The 13259-nt window shown below is 37.0% G+C and overlaps 1 long non-coding RNA gene across 1 annotated transcript; it reads left to right on the top strand.

Annotated features, from left to right (window-relative positions):
* The first annotated feature begins 2395 nt into the window (after positions 1-2395).
* On the top strand, positions 2396-7978 carry LOC143712665 (uncharacterized). Its single transcript, XR_013195043.1, has 3 exons — positions 2396-2833; positions 6108-6271; positions 7838-7978. It is a non-coding gene; the product is annotated as an uncharacterized LOC143712665 (long non-coding RNA).
* Positions 7979-13259: the final 5281 nt, after the last annotated feature.

The raw sequence follows: 13259 nt of genomic DNA on the forward strand, positions 1-13259 counted from the left end.
GCTGTTTGATGAGGATGGTGGTGATTCTGAAGTGCTCAGACATCTCTCTCTTGATAAGAGTCTCTCTGATTAATTTAAATCACATGAATATTGAGATGAGGATGAGAGATTGAACAGCTTTGATTGACAGTATCAGAAGCAGCAGTGCTAATCTGGCCTGATTCATCATCTCAACAGCTGATTAAACTAAAACACAAGCTCTTCACACTCCAGTGAAACTAACACTTGTCTACACTGAGACCGGGCGTTGAGACAAATGCTCCCATTATATTCAAAAAAGTTGTCTACAATGTAAATGGGAGCATTTTACTTTCGTTTTTTCCATGTGTCCATGTTTTGCTTGCTTGCGCTTGCATTGCAGACTTGATGATAGTGAAAGTATATTTATTGTGTTTTATGTTGTGTTTTTATATCATGTTGCATCATTTACTTGCAATGCAGAGCTCCCGCACCTACTGTAGTGATTCGATCAAATCAAGCTTAAGTGGAGAGTGTGAATAGCTGATCAGAGGTACTGAAGCAGGTGTTCAGGGTGAGCTGGTCTTGAGGCTGATGAAGAAGGTTAATGTTCTGCAAAATTCAATTTCTCTCACCACCTTTCTGCTTCCATCATACAGTTTCCTGAAGAGAGTCGATTAAGATGCTTTGTGGCAGATACAATAGCACTGTCCTGTGCATCTATTAATGAATGATATAAATGTAGATATGATTTTGTGAGCAGGTAAACATTTCAGAGGATTACACACTAGAGTGACCTTCTGTCTTCCATTCATGCTGCTTTTTTTTCATACGATGAAAGTTGATGGGGTCCAATGGCTGTCAAGATCCAAAATAGGCAAATCCCGAAGGTAGCTCTATAAGTATGACTTATAGACATATGAAGTACTTATAGAAGTATGACAAACGGACATATTTCATACCAACGTTGTCTTCTGAAGCCATGTGATAGCTTTGTGTGACCATCTATAAGCAGTTTTTTCACTGCCAAAAAAATTCTATCAAGATGTTTCACAGAAGAAAGTCAAACATGTTTCGAAAGACAAAAGGCCTTCATGTCTTTCCAGACTTTTGCTCATCTTTAAAACACAAATTAAGATATATTTAATGAAACCTGAGAGATTTATGTCCCTACATTACACCACAACTTCCAAACTTCAGAAAGTTTATAAAGACACTGTAAAAGTAACACACACACAGGGGTTGTATCCTGGAGCTGTGGCAGGTAATATGCAGGTGGCCAGGGTGATGAGGGCAGGCTAGGTTGCCTCCAGGACGGTACCGGTAGTACAGGAGACCAGGGAGGCAGCAGCAGTTCAGGGAGCCAGGGGGGGATCAGCTCAGCCACTGTGGCCAGGGACGTATCGGGAACTTCTCTCACTGGAACGGACTCAGGAATTTCTCACTGGAACGGACTTAGGAATTTCTCACTGGAACGGACTTAGGAATTTCTCACTGGAACGGACTTAGGAATTTCTCACTGGAACGGATGTAACAGTTCCACTATTAGAGGGTGCAATTTTCTCCAGCCCACTACGGGTCACCAGGGAGAATGTTGTTGCTAGGACGTGGTTTCTTTAAAAGTGGGAGAGAAGAAGTAAGGGTAAGAGGTGCTATGGAGAGAGGGTGATTTAACTGTTGTGGGTTTCCACTCCTGAAGAGATACAATGTTACGTGAATGTATTTTATGCTTGACTTGTGATGTTTTGACATATTGCTAAACATTGAATGAGTATTTAATATGCTCTTTGTTTGGAGTCTGTAGAAAACGCCTCCTGGGATGAGAAGGTGGTTACATGCAAAAATGACTGAAAGGACTGTGGATGAAAGTGGATACTGATTTATTTTCCATGCACCATTTTGGATTGGATTTATTCTACTGCTATTGCTTGGACTCAAACTTCTCTAACCATTTCCATCAGAGACTTGGCCTATGTCTTTCATGCACCTTTGGACTATATGCTAAAGTCATGCTTTAATGTAATTGTCTAAGTAATGTTGTCTATGGAATTAGGTGGTATATAAACAAATGAGTAATAATGCAATGCTGCTGGTGTGTCCATCTGAAGATTGAGACGAGTTGCTTATGATTGTCAACATATCATTTTGTTGTTGTCTTTTGGTTTCTTTTCAATGTTGTGTTAATGCATATGGCTATTTTTTGATGGGTTTTTTTTACTGCGTAAGCAAGCAGCATTCAATAAGTAAGTTGGTTCTCTCATTATGAAGATTCTGTTGTGATTTGTAGTAGTCAATTTTCAATAGGTAGAACCCCTTTCTTTTGTGTAGCCCTTTACCTAGGAATAGAGGGTAGTTGGTTACACGCACTCAGGAATTTCTCACTGGAACGGAGTCAGGAATCAAACTCAGGAATTTCTCAATGGAACGGACTTGGGAATTTCTCTCAAAAAATCCCTTGTGTGGTCCTCGAGGGTTCTACCTTGCTGTTCCAGGCAGATGAATTATACTACTGGCAAGTGCATTGAGTCATTTCTTAGGTCCTGGATTCTTTCACTCTGGGTGACTGTAATGTAAACGCACAACGATGAAGAACCCTAAATGGAACTTTAATCCAAGAATCAAAACAATAAACAGGAGATTTACTCAAAAGAAACACAACTATGTACACATTGACATATAAAAAAAAATCCAGGACAAAGAACTGACAGAAACTGAGGGCTTAAGTACAAGGGCAAACAAATGAGCTAATGATATAATTAACGAGGGACAGGTGGATAGGATGAATAAATGTAACTGGGTCCAAGGAAAACAGCCACACAGAAAGTGAACACAATGAAAACGAAGACAAAAAAACAGAACATAACCCTGACAGAGGGTGAGTAAATGATGACAGAACTTTATTTTCGGGTGAACTATTTATTTAAGTTTTGGCTGAATGAATACAACACAATGAGTTTCTCTCATCTCTCTATCTATTTGGCTATATCTGGGTTTTTAAACATCTATTGCAACATTTACTCGCAGTGCTCATTATGGACAGCGTCAAATGAATGCAATAGTGTCTGGATAATTGCAGTTAGTACTATAACCTCTTTAATGATCATTAATCAGTAACGTCAGGCTACATGTCTGATTATGTGCCACTTACTGTGATTGAAGAGTAAAAATATGGATGTGCTCAACCCTGAGAATTATTCAAAGAGTTGCACAAATCTAACTTCTGGCTTCATTTGTTCACCATGATAATACAAACTCATATAACTTTATTTCACACAAAAAAACATTAGTCAGAAAGTCTAAACATTTATTTTCCATACAATAAAAAATACACAATAATAACGGACTACTACTAAAAGTGGTAGTCCAATTGACTAAAATTTTTGCTTCTGCTCTAATATCTCATTTACATATTCTAAATGCTTGTTTGACATCAAAGGCATCAAATTGATGTTGTAAAAAGTGCATTTTTGTTTACTTTTTATAATCATGTACTTATTACAGAAATAATATACTTAAAGTAGCTGTATGTAAATTTATTTCAATTAATCATAAAATGGCGCTGATATGTCACTAGACATTAAGAAATCATGTTCATTTCAAATACTTATATCACTCACAACAGTAGCCCGGCCAGGATATTGTCATTTAAAAAGTGAAGTTGCAGCCCTCAACTGATGTTGATGTTGTCATGTTGTGTTTTGGTCTGATGCGCCACCCTCCACCTATCTACCAATCACGAAGTCAGTAGTGTTGCGGCATCCGGGTTGCCAGCTCTGCTAGTTACCACAGCTGCAGCTACAAACGTGTCGGAATTGGATAAAAATAATGTCTAACATTGCGAAAACAATAAAACCTCGTTATGAATCCGAAATACTTCGTGATACTTCGACAAAGTCCGAAATAAAACAAGGATCTGTATAGGAGATGCCTTTGAAAGATGGAGACGGCTGAAAACGGAGAAGAATTTCTGGACCGGTAAGATTCATACATGTTTGGCTAACTTGTACTTGATGTAAATGGACATTTCAAATATTCATGACAGTCGAACAAAATTATGCATGTTCGTGCAAAGTAACGTTACATTAGCTCATATGGAGGAGGTGGGTCATCGAAATTGAAAAGGTAAGGAATTGTTTGGGTAATAAAAACGGTGTGTCGTCATTGCTAACATTAGCAATGCATTATCAGAGCCCGTTTCTCTGTCATTATGCTGAGACGCTGAGGAAAACAACATTAGCACGCCCATTATTGTTTATCATGCAAGTTCTACAGCCAAAAATAATAGAATGACACGTAATCTTTCACATCACATATTTTAGCGTTATGGACATGTACTGTACTGCAGGGTAAGTTAAAAAATACAGCTGGTCGCTTTCACTTATAATAATAAATAATAATAATAATAATACATTTTATTTGAAAGCGCTTTTCTGAGTACTCAAAGACACTTTACATAGAAAAAAGAAAGAGAAAAATCGCAAAAGCAGCAGGAACAATTTAATATAAATGCATTAAAAAAACACACTGGACTAAGCTAAACATTAAAAGCAATTTTAAAGAGGTGAGTTTTTATCAGTGATTTGAATGTTGGAAGGTCAGTGCAGTCACGGATTTGTTTGGGGAGAGAGTTCCAGAGGGAGGGGGCAGCAACAGAGAAGGCTCTGTCACCCCAGGTTCGGTGCTTGGTCCTGGGAGGTAGAGTCAGGAGGTTGGCATCAGATGAGCGGAGATAGCGAGATGGGTTGTGGCGGTGGAGCAGGTCACTGAGGTAAGAAGGGGCCTGGTTATGGAGGGCTTTGTGTGTATGGAGGAGGATTTTGAATTGAATTCGTTGTGGGACCTTAGCGTCTTATAGCGTCAGCTAAACGAATAGCTGTATCTTTGATATCGGTTACACACAGTGACAGAGGCTTGTGCTTGTACTTACGTTAATGACAGATGCCTACCGTTACAAGTTAGACTAACAGCTACTCTTCTAACAATGTACTGTCACATACGAGCGTACATCTTTACGATTATATTTGGCTAATCGCCATTAGTAAATTTTTGCGATATATAATTACTTTGCAAAACATCTCTCATTTGAAGCATACACATAATTAACAGAAAAAGCTTCTTGTAGCAGCCTACGTTCCTGCTGGATCCTGCAGCCTATCTGGCAACCTCGAGTCAGGGAGTAGGGGGAGGGGATACACCGCTCTACAGTAATTTGAAAGTGCTTGCAGTACCAGTTTTGGCCACAATCTTACATACGGCTCCTTTAAGAATATACGTTAAAGTGAACTGCATGTAATGTTTACAGATGCTTAATTAAATGAAAATGTATTAGAGTTTACATTTATATGTAAATATAAACGACCGCGAGGGACTGCCGTCTTTTACTTTGTTTTGTATTTGTTTTATTTAGTTATTAAATTGATTTGATTGTTCGCCGGTTCCCGCCTCCTTCCTCCTGGGTTTCGGCACCAGTGTAGCAGTTCAGATGTTATGGGAAGAAGGAGGCGGGAACCGGCAAACAATAAAATCAATTTAATAACAAAATAAAACAAATACAAAAACGAAGTAATAGACGGCAGTCCCTCACGGTCGACTGCCGCCACACATAATACAACAAAACAAAACATCAAAAAAAATCCTGGCCTGTCCTCTCTCGATCAAGGCCTGTCCTGTCGTCGCTCCTCCTTTTATGCTTCCGCTCCTCCGTGAGAGATACGGGACCGGTGCGTCGCGTAGGAGTCGCTCATCATTAATCACGCCATCGGCCTCGCGCCGCTCTCTCACGGCCCTCGACCTCGTCCTGCTCACAACAGCGTACTTTAAAGTAACTTCTAATTTGAAATGATTGCAAAGTGCATTTTGTGCAAAGCTCACAAAGAAACAGTCATGAAAGTGTGCTCTCTTTACACTTAAGTGGGATTTTATGTAATTATTATTATTATATTATCTGCAAATAGTCTAGTTTTTTTTTAAATATAGACTTTTAAGATTTGAAGTACACTACAATTATGCATTCAATCAAACTAACTGTACTTCTTTTTCACAAGGGCCACTGGTTCCTGTGTCTCATAATTGAACATTATGCATCAAGTTTAAATATGCGTAAATACAAATGAGTTTTGAAAACTATGATGGAGGGGAATTTTTTTCAGGGAATTTCAGTCCCTTCCTCACATAAAGTGTGACTTCAGAAGAATTGGCAAACAGCACACAGGTCATATGAACTACTTTTATGGTGCTTTTTGAGCTCGACAGCCTCTGGCCACTTCCACAGAAGAACAGAAAGTCCTACAGGTCTGAATCGACATGAAGGTGAGTTAATGATGATGTGTTTTTTTTAAATGCAGAAATTTCTGAATAACCAAACCAGTTTTTCTTCTCCATTATTTCTTTTTCACTTTATGTTCATCTGTAATGTGTGTTTAGTGTGATTACTTTGTGATTACTGTTCTATGAAATTGCAGTAATTTCTGCGAGTGTGACGTTTATAAAGCTGTTTTCGCTGTGAAATGGTATGAATGCAACGATCAGTCTTGAACAGTGCTGCAGATGTGTGTTAACAGAGGTTTTATGACTTGACTCAATCTGAAATCTGTCTGTTCGAGCGCTGGAACAGGTATAATTACTGCCTGCTGCAACACTGAGCAAATACAATGAGGCAAAATAGGCCTAAAAACGACACGTTTTTTTTTTTTGCTTTGTCTCTTTAGGCGAAAATACAACGTGGGATTTTGGTGAACAGCCAGCTTATTATTTGCATTTGTAATGTATTCCTTTGTTATACCACACATTATTTTGAAAGCAAAGGATTATGGGTTGTTTTGTTGTTGTTGTTATTGTTGATTTCCCTCTGTGTGTTTGATCAGCTGGGCTGAAACCCTCACGCTAAAGCGCAACAATCCAATTTACCGTTGTGAAGACCGTCCAGATAAAACATCTCTCATTGGAGATTTATTGCTGTATTATTTTTCTATCCATCCCATGTCTTTTGTATTCACTGATTTAATTTGTTAAATATTTTTCATGATGTTTTTCCAAAAAACACATGAACTAATTTTACAAGACTCAGTAACCACATCCATCCTTCTTTTCTAGCTGTTGATGTTTTTCTCTTATCATCATTTTTGAAAAAATATCTTTCTTTCAGGTCAGAGAAAGTCAAAAAACGTTCAACTGTGTATTTGGTCCTTCATTTTTCCAAAGGAGGTTTATTTAAAAATTGTAAAGGCAAAAATATCACTCTTATTTATCTAATGACGTATTTGTGAGAGGGACTGAGGAGTTGCCATGGTTATAATGTTGCTAATCTTCTTTAGAGCAGGCCTGCGACTTGTTGCCGGGTAGTATATTTTGTGTGTGTGAGCGTGTGTGTGTGTGTGTGTGTGTGTGTGTGTGTGTGTGTGTGTGTGTGTGTGTGTGTGTGTGTGTGTGTGTGTGTGTGTGTGTGTGTGTGTGTGTTTTTAGATAAACCTTACCTGCTAATTGTTATTTTCCCCATGAGGAGAACAGCATATAAATCATACTAAGTGATGTTTTCGAAAGAATGTTGGAAAAGTTTTCTGTGATGGGTAGGTTAAGGAGATAGAATATACAGTTTGTACAGTATAAAAATCATTGTCTATGGAAAGTCCCCATAAAACATGAAAATGCATGAAACTAAATTGAGTTATTTCTTTGCAGCTTATTGCACTTAAACGGCCAAATACACACACAGTTATGGCAAAATGCCCAATTTTTTATTATTATTTTTTTTATACATAAATACAGTCTGTTATGTCTAAAGTGAATGTAAATATTTGGGACAAAATTCATAAAATGAAATGCTTGTTTTGATCATATCATTTACCCTTGCCTCACAACATTGATTTTAAATGGGTTAGAGACTATTTGACTGAACACGAGAGGATGAGTCTCCATCTAGGCTCATGCTGTCCGGAAAAAAGGACACAAACCCAAACACACTCCTGCTGATTTAAAGGGAGGAAATGTAAGACTTTGTACAATAAATAAACAGGGAAGAACGAGTGGAGCATTGTAGTCTTTCTGTTTTTAAACCTGAAAGAAGAAGCAATATTGTGGCCTACATGCTTCGATAACACGCTCCGGCGATGGAAATTGTTTTGTTTTGCCTCCCATTCCAAAACAAACAGTTATCATAAACGGATATGAAATTTGTCACTGGCTGGGTAATTGTCTCACTCGCTGCTCGAAGCCTTTTGGCAAACTGGAGCAAAAATTGGTTTAGCTGCAGGTAGTTTTATGGCGTTCTGCAAATCTCTGAAATGGACAAAGAGAAAACTTGTTTATACTGAACTTTAGATGTAGGTAATTCAACTAATTTCACAGCAGAGGAGGGAAGACAGATATGTCTTATATAAGGATGTTTGAATGACTCCTACAGCTTGTACACAGTGTGTTGCTCATATAGTGTCATTCATGAGCAATATTATTCACATTAGTGTGTTGTGACTTACTGTTCAGTGCCAGTTACTGGATCAAATGCAAGTGTATGGAAGACATAGAGGGACACTTACAAGTAAAATGAAGGAGTAAGTTATCAATTTCAGAATTCAAATATAAAAATTGAAATTAATCCCTTTTTAAATGATGAAAATAATAATAGGCTATTAATAGACATTAAAATATGTTTATTTAATTAAACAATAAATTATCAGTTTCATTATCAGCAAATCCTAACCCATGCAGTATATATTGCGGAATTTACATCATTTAATAATTTACCAGGTAAATGAAATAAAATTGTTTTACTATTTATTTTATTAACAATTTTTTTAACAATTATTTTTCAATTTAAAATAATGTATCGTTTTATTTACATTTTAAAATGTGAACATTAAATACGGTTTTAAACATATCTCTTCATTTCGCCATCTGAAAAGATATTTATTCATTTCCATTTTTATTTTAGAATGATTAAATTTATAACTTAATTCCTTAATTTTTAAGTGGCATGCAGAGTCCTCCACGGAAGTGCATAATTAACTAAATAATTTAAAAAAAAAAAAATAATATGGGTGGACTCAATTGAAGAATTCCATTTATAATGTGTAGCAACTACAGTGTATTCATAATGTAATTTACATTTAATCAACAGTGTGCTAAATGTTTATGTTCTTATGAGCTGTGACACAACAATGACCATGCACTCATGAAAATGTTTAATCATGTAGTACATTTTTATCATTTTTTAGAGTCATAACTATCTGTGTTTCATAGTACTGTGTTGTTTTTTCCAATGCTCAAATGTGTGTTGTATGCTAAATGCGTTGTACTGGTGTTCATTTGTTTGTCACAGATGAGCAACAAGCAAGACAAAAACAAGAATTAATATCCCGGAAAGCCGAAAGGACAGGAACAGGACAAACATGAGCTCACGCTGTGACTGACACCAGATTAAACCAGCTGACCGCAGATGCAACACCAGCTTCCCTGGCAGAGTAAATATTATTAGCTAAATATATTTTTTAAACCGAAAAGTATCTTTGAAAAAACTCCATCAGAATAATTACTACTGTATGTTTTCCTGTGTGCCCTCAAAGAAAATAATGTTCTTGATGCATTAAAGTGCCAATTCTTTTTCTCTCAACATCCTGCCACAGAAATGATGCCCTCGCAACACTTTTGATTGCATCAGGAAAGAGATCTAGTTCCCACGCTTGAAATCCTTTTGAAGATTATGTTAATGTATTTTTTTCCTCCAAATGCTGACCCATAAAAGTTGATGAGTCATGTTACGTTTTTTGGATTACTAATGTTGAATAAAAACACTATCCCTCGAAGAAAAACATGGACCGGAATGACTTTTTACTGCTTTTTCCAAGTTTCTGATTTAAACGTTCATCCCACAATACAGTTTAGATTCTTTTGTTCTGTGAGTCACTGAAAGTACAGGAAATACTGTATTCCCATTATATTAGTTTTAATAAACATTATAAATGTGGTTTTCAATTGATAAATACAAATCTGCAGAGCATGGGATACACTTAGACACAAATTACTTCTAGAAACATTTGGTCCAATTTTCAGTTCCCATCTTTAATATCCATAATACATTAACTAGTCAAATTGCAGGTGCTATTGAGGAGATATAAAACTGTCAGTTGCATAACAGTAAAAACTGATGTTATGTTTCATAATGATATCACCTAAAAAGAGCAGAAGGAAAATAACAATGGGCCCAAGACCGAGACTTGTGGCACAACACACTTTAAAATCAGATATCAATCAACACGGTAGTAGGCTTTCAAATAAAAAAGAATCTAAACATTTTCCCCTACTGCTAGTAAACTACTTGTGATTTTCAAGCCCAAAAGAATATGATCTACACAGTACCAAAAACAGCACTAATGTATATCAACACTAAAACAAGACACAGCCCGGTCAATATCTGTATTGTGATGGAGCCTAAAGCCCTACTGAAATTATTTATATTTTTGATTAAAACGTGGTAAATAGGTCTATACTTAATCAATTCAAAAGCATGCAAATTCAGATTCTGTAAAGATGTTTAATGACTGCCAGTTCGAAAGTTCTGAGAACGTGTCCAATGTGGTGATTGTATTAAAATGGCATTGAAATATCCCAGCAGAGGTCTGGTAGGGAGAACACAGGCCTGGAGCACTATTAAAGGTCACCCAAAGCTGAGCTATTGGATTTCTCTGACCTGCTGCTCTGTGCTGAAATAAATCACAGACCTCAGGCAGCAGGAGTCGCAAAAGTACGTTCACACCTGACCTGCTCTCCAATGTATTTATGTGTTGAAAGAACAGAGAGCCGAGCACCAGCAGTGACAAGGAGAGAGAAATGTCAATCAATGAATAAATGAATAAACAGAAAGAATGAGAGTTAATGAAGCAAGATCCTTCATGTTTTTTAGGGAAAAAAAACAATAGATGTTAGAACCTCGTTTCTGACCCAAATGCACTGCTCATACTTGCCTGTGCTGTTGGTCGACTGTACCTGTAATTTCACTCTGATTTTTATTCCCATTATATGGCATACATGTAATCAGTATTCAGACTGGATTAGCTTTATAACTAATGCTTGAACTTAAATAAAATCATAATTTTAATAGAAAAACATTATAAAATCAAAAACCAGATAATTGGTTAATTGTATGTTCATTTATCAATTGAAAAATCACCTTAGATATAACAGGAAAATCTATGAAATTGTACTGTAAAATACTATACAAATATATTTGTATGCACAAAGTGTCACAAACAGCACAAGACTGGTGTCGACTCAACAGCAGGGATTTATTGAAACACAACAGGTGCGATGACAAAAGAGCGGAGCATACTGAACAGCGAAGAAATAAACGGAGGCAGTGCAGATGAATAATAATACGGTCTTTGCAGATGAAGATGGTAATGCAGAGAATACAACTGGAAATACAGAGACGAGGATGACTGGAAGATGAGAAGACTGGCACACTAGCAAACAGGATGCTGATAACACAAGATAAAAGGTAAACTTCAAGAGTAAGTGTGTATATACACACACACACACATATATATATATATATATATATATATAAATATATAGCCCCCTATACCCTCATTCACTAAACCCTACATTACTCCACTAATGTAGTCCACTTGAAGGATTGAATGAAAATGAGTGAGTGAATTCGGACACTCTGTGCGCCGGAAGAGCTGCCGATTTTGCATCGTTTGTGCTTGCTGTTTAATAATCATTTGAAACTTAGCAAACTGGCAGCTCCAGTAGTAAGATAAAACTATGCATAAAACTTAATTCAACTTAGGAATTTATAACTGTATGATATTATGCTGTAGCCACATTAGACCAGTGGTTTGGAAAATGGATGGATGGATAATTCATCTGCAGGCTTTCGGCGCAACTTTCACATTGCATTGTGGGTATTCTCTAGCTGTCGAGTGCACATCAGTTGTACACTCGTTATTGAGGTGCATTATGGGATTGAATGGGTGCATTTGATAACATCCACAATGGTTTTGCACACCACTACAGCGGGCTGTCCCATCAAAAAGGGTATAGGGGGTGATTTCGGACACAGCCCATGTTATATAGTGTCTTTGATTGGCAGGTGATTGGTGACAGGTGTTTCTGATCAGTACAAGTGCAGATTGGGACTGAGGGGAAGAGCCTGGTGAAGAGGTGACACAAAGTATGGAGAAACAATATAATTTACAGGGACATATAAGGTGAAATATATGGTGACACATATGTAAGGAATAATTGACGACAGGCCATTGAATTATTAGAAAAATAATGCACACCCGAGGTGGTAATAGGGTCACGACGCGAAGCGGAGTGGCCGTTACACCTCGAGTGTACACGGCCTGAAGTCAATTATTCCGCTTATACTACAGTTACCACACCTGAAAACATTGTTCAGATGATGCATTTAAAGACGTTTGTCAAGCTTTTGCCATTAAAACACTCTTGTATGTAGGACTAATTTCTTACGCATCTAATCACATGCCTCCATTGCTAATTCCAAAATGTCATTTTAGAGTTAGTAACGGAGGTTTGAGCCACTGATAGCTGACCAATGATGGGGACACACTTACGACTCGCTGAAACATTCGAAGACTGACTGTTTCCATCGACTGTAGGTCTTAAACACCGACTGTGAACACAGACTGAACGCGCTGAACACGTGTTTGGTCATGATCAGTTATAACATAAGTATCAAATTACATTCATAACTGGCCTTAGTAAGTGTGTCCCGGCTTTATGCAGTTATTAATGCAGTTATGAGAGAGAGACCGAGAGCGAGAGAGAGAGAGAGGTTGCAATAATGAGACAAAAGCATGCGCGTCAATATTATTATAGGCTATTTATTAATTAAATAATTAAATTCGTTTTAATTAATTTGTTCTCGTTTTCTATAATTGACAGTAGATAACCTAATAAATTAAACACACAAAGCCCTTTAATAAGTAGGCCTATCAATAATTATTTGTTTGTTATATTATCTGGAATAATTACGAAAACCTGTGCAGCAGGACTATCAATTTATTTTATATATTCAGTTTAATTTTCTATATACTTTATTTATTAAAATTAAACTGCATGTGTCCTTTGATTGTGAAGTTAGACATCGAAAATTGCAGATCAAGTGCATGGGGCTGCATTTTTTTTCTTGTTATGAATTGGATCCTATTTTCCGTTATTACAGTTAACTACGCGCAGTGATATGGAACTGTAATGCGGTCAAACCTGCCTGAAACTACTTTAGCCGTGCGTTTCACTGGAAATAATTGCACACCTTAGAACGTTCTCAACCAATCAGA

Source organism: Siphateles boraxobius, unplaced genomic scaffold (genome assembly GCF_051911475.1).
Source record: "Siphateles boraxobius isolate OS27281-9 unplaced genomic scaffold, OSU_SipBor_1 50, whole genome shotgun sequence".
Classification (NCBI taxonomy): Eukaryota; Metazoa; Chordata; class Actinopteri; order Cypriniformes; family Leuciscidae; genus Siphateles; species Siphateles boraxobius.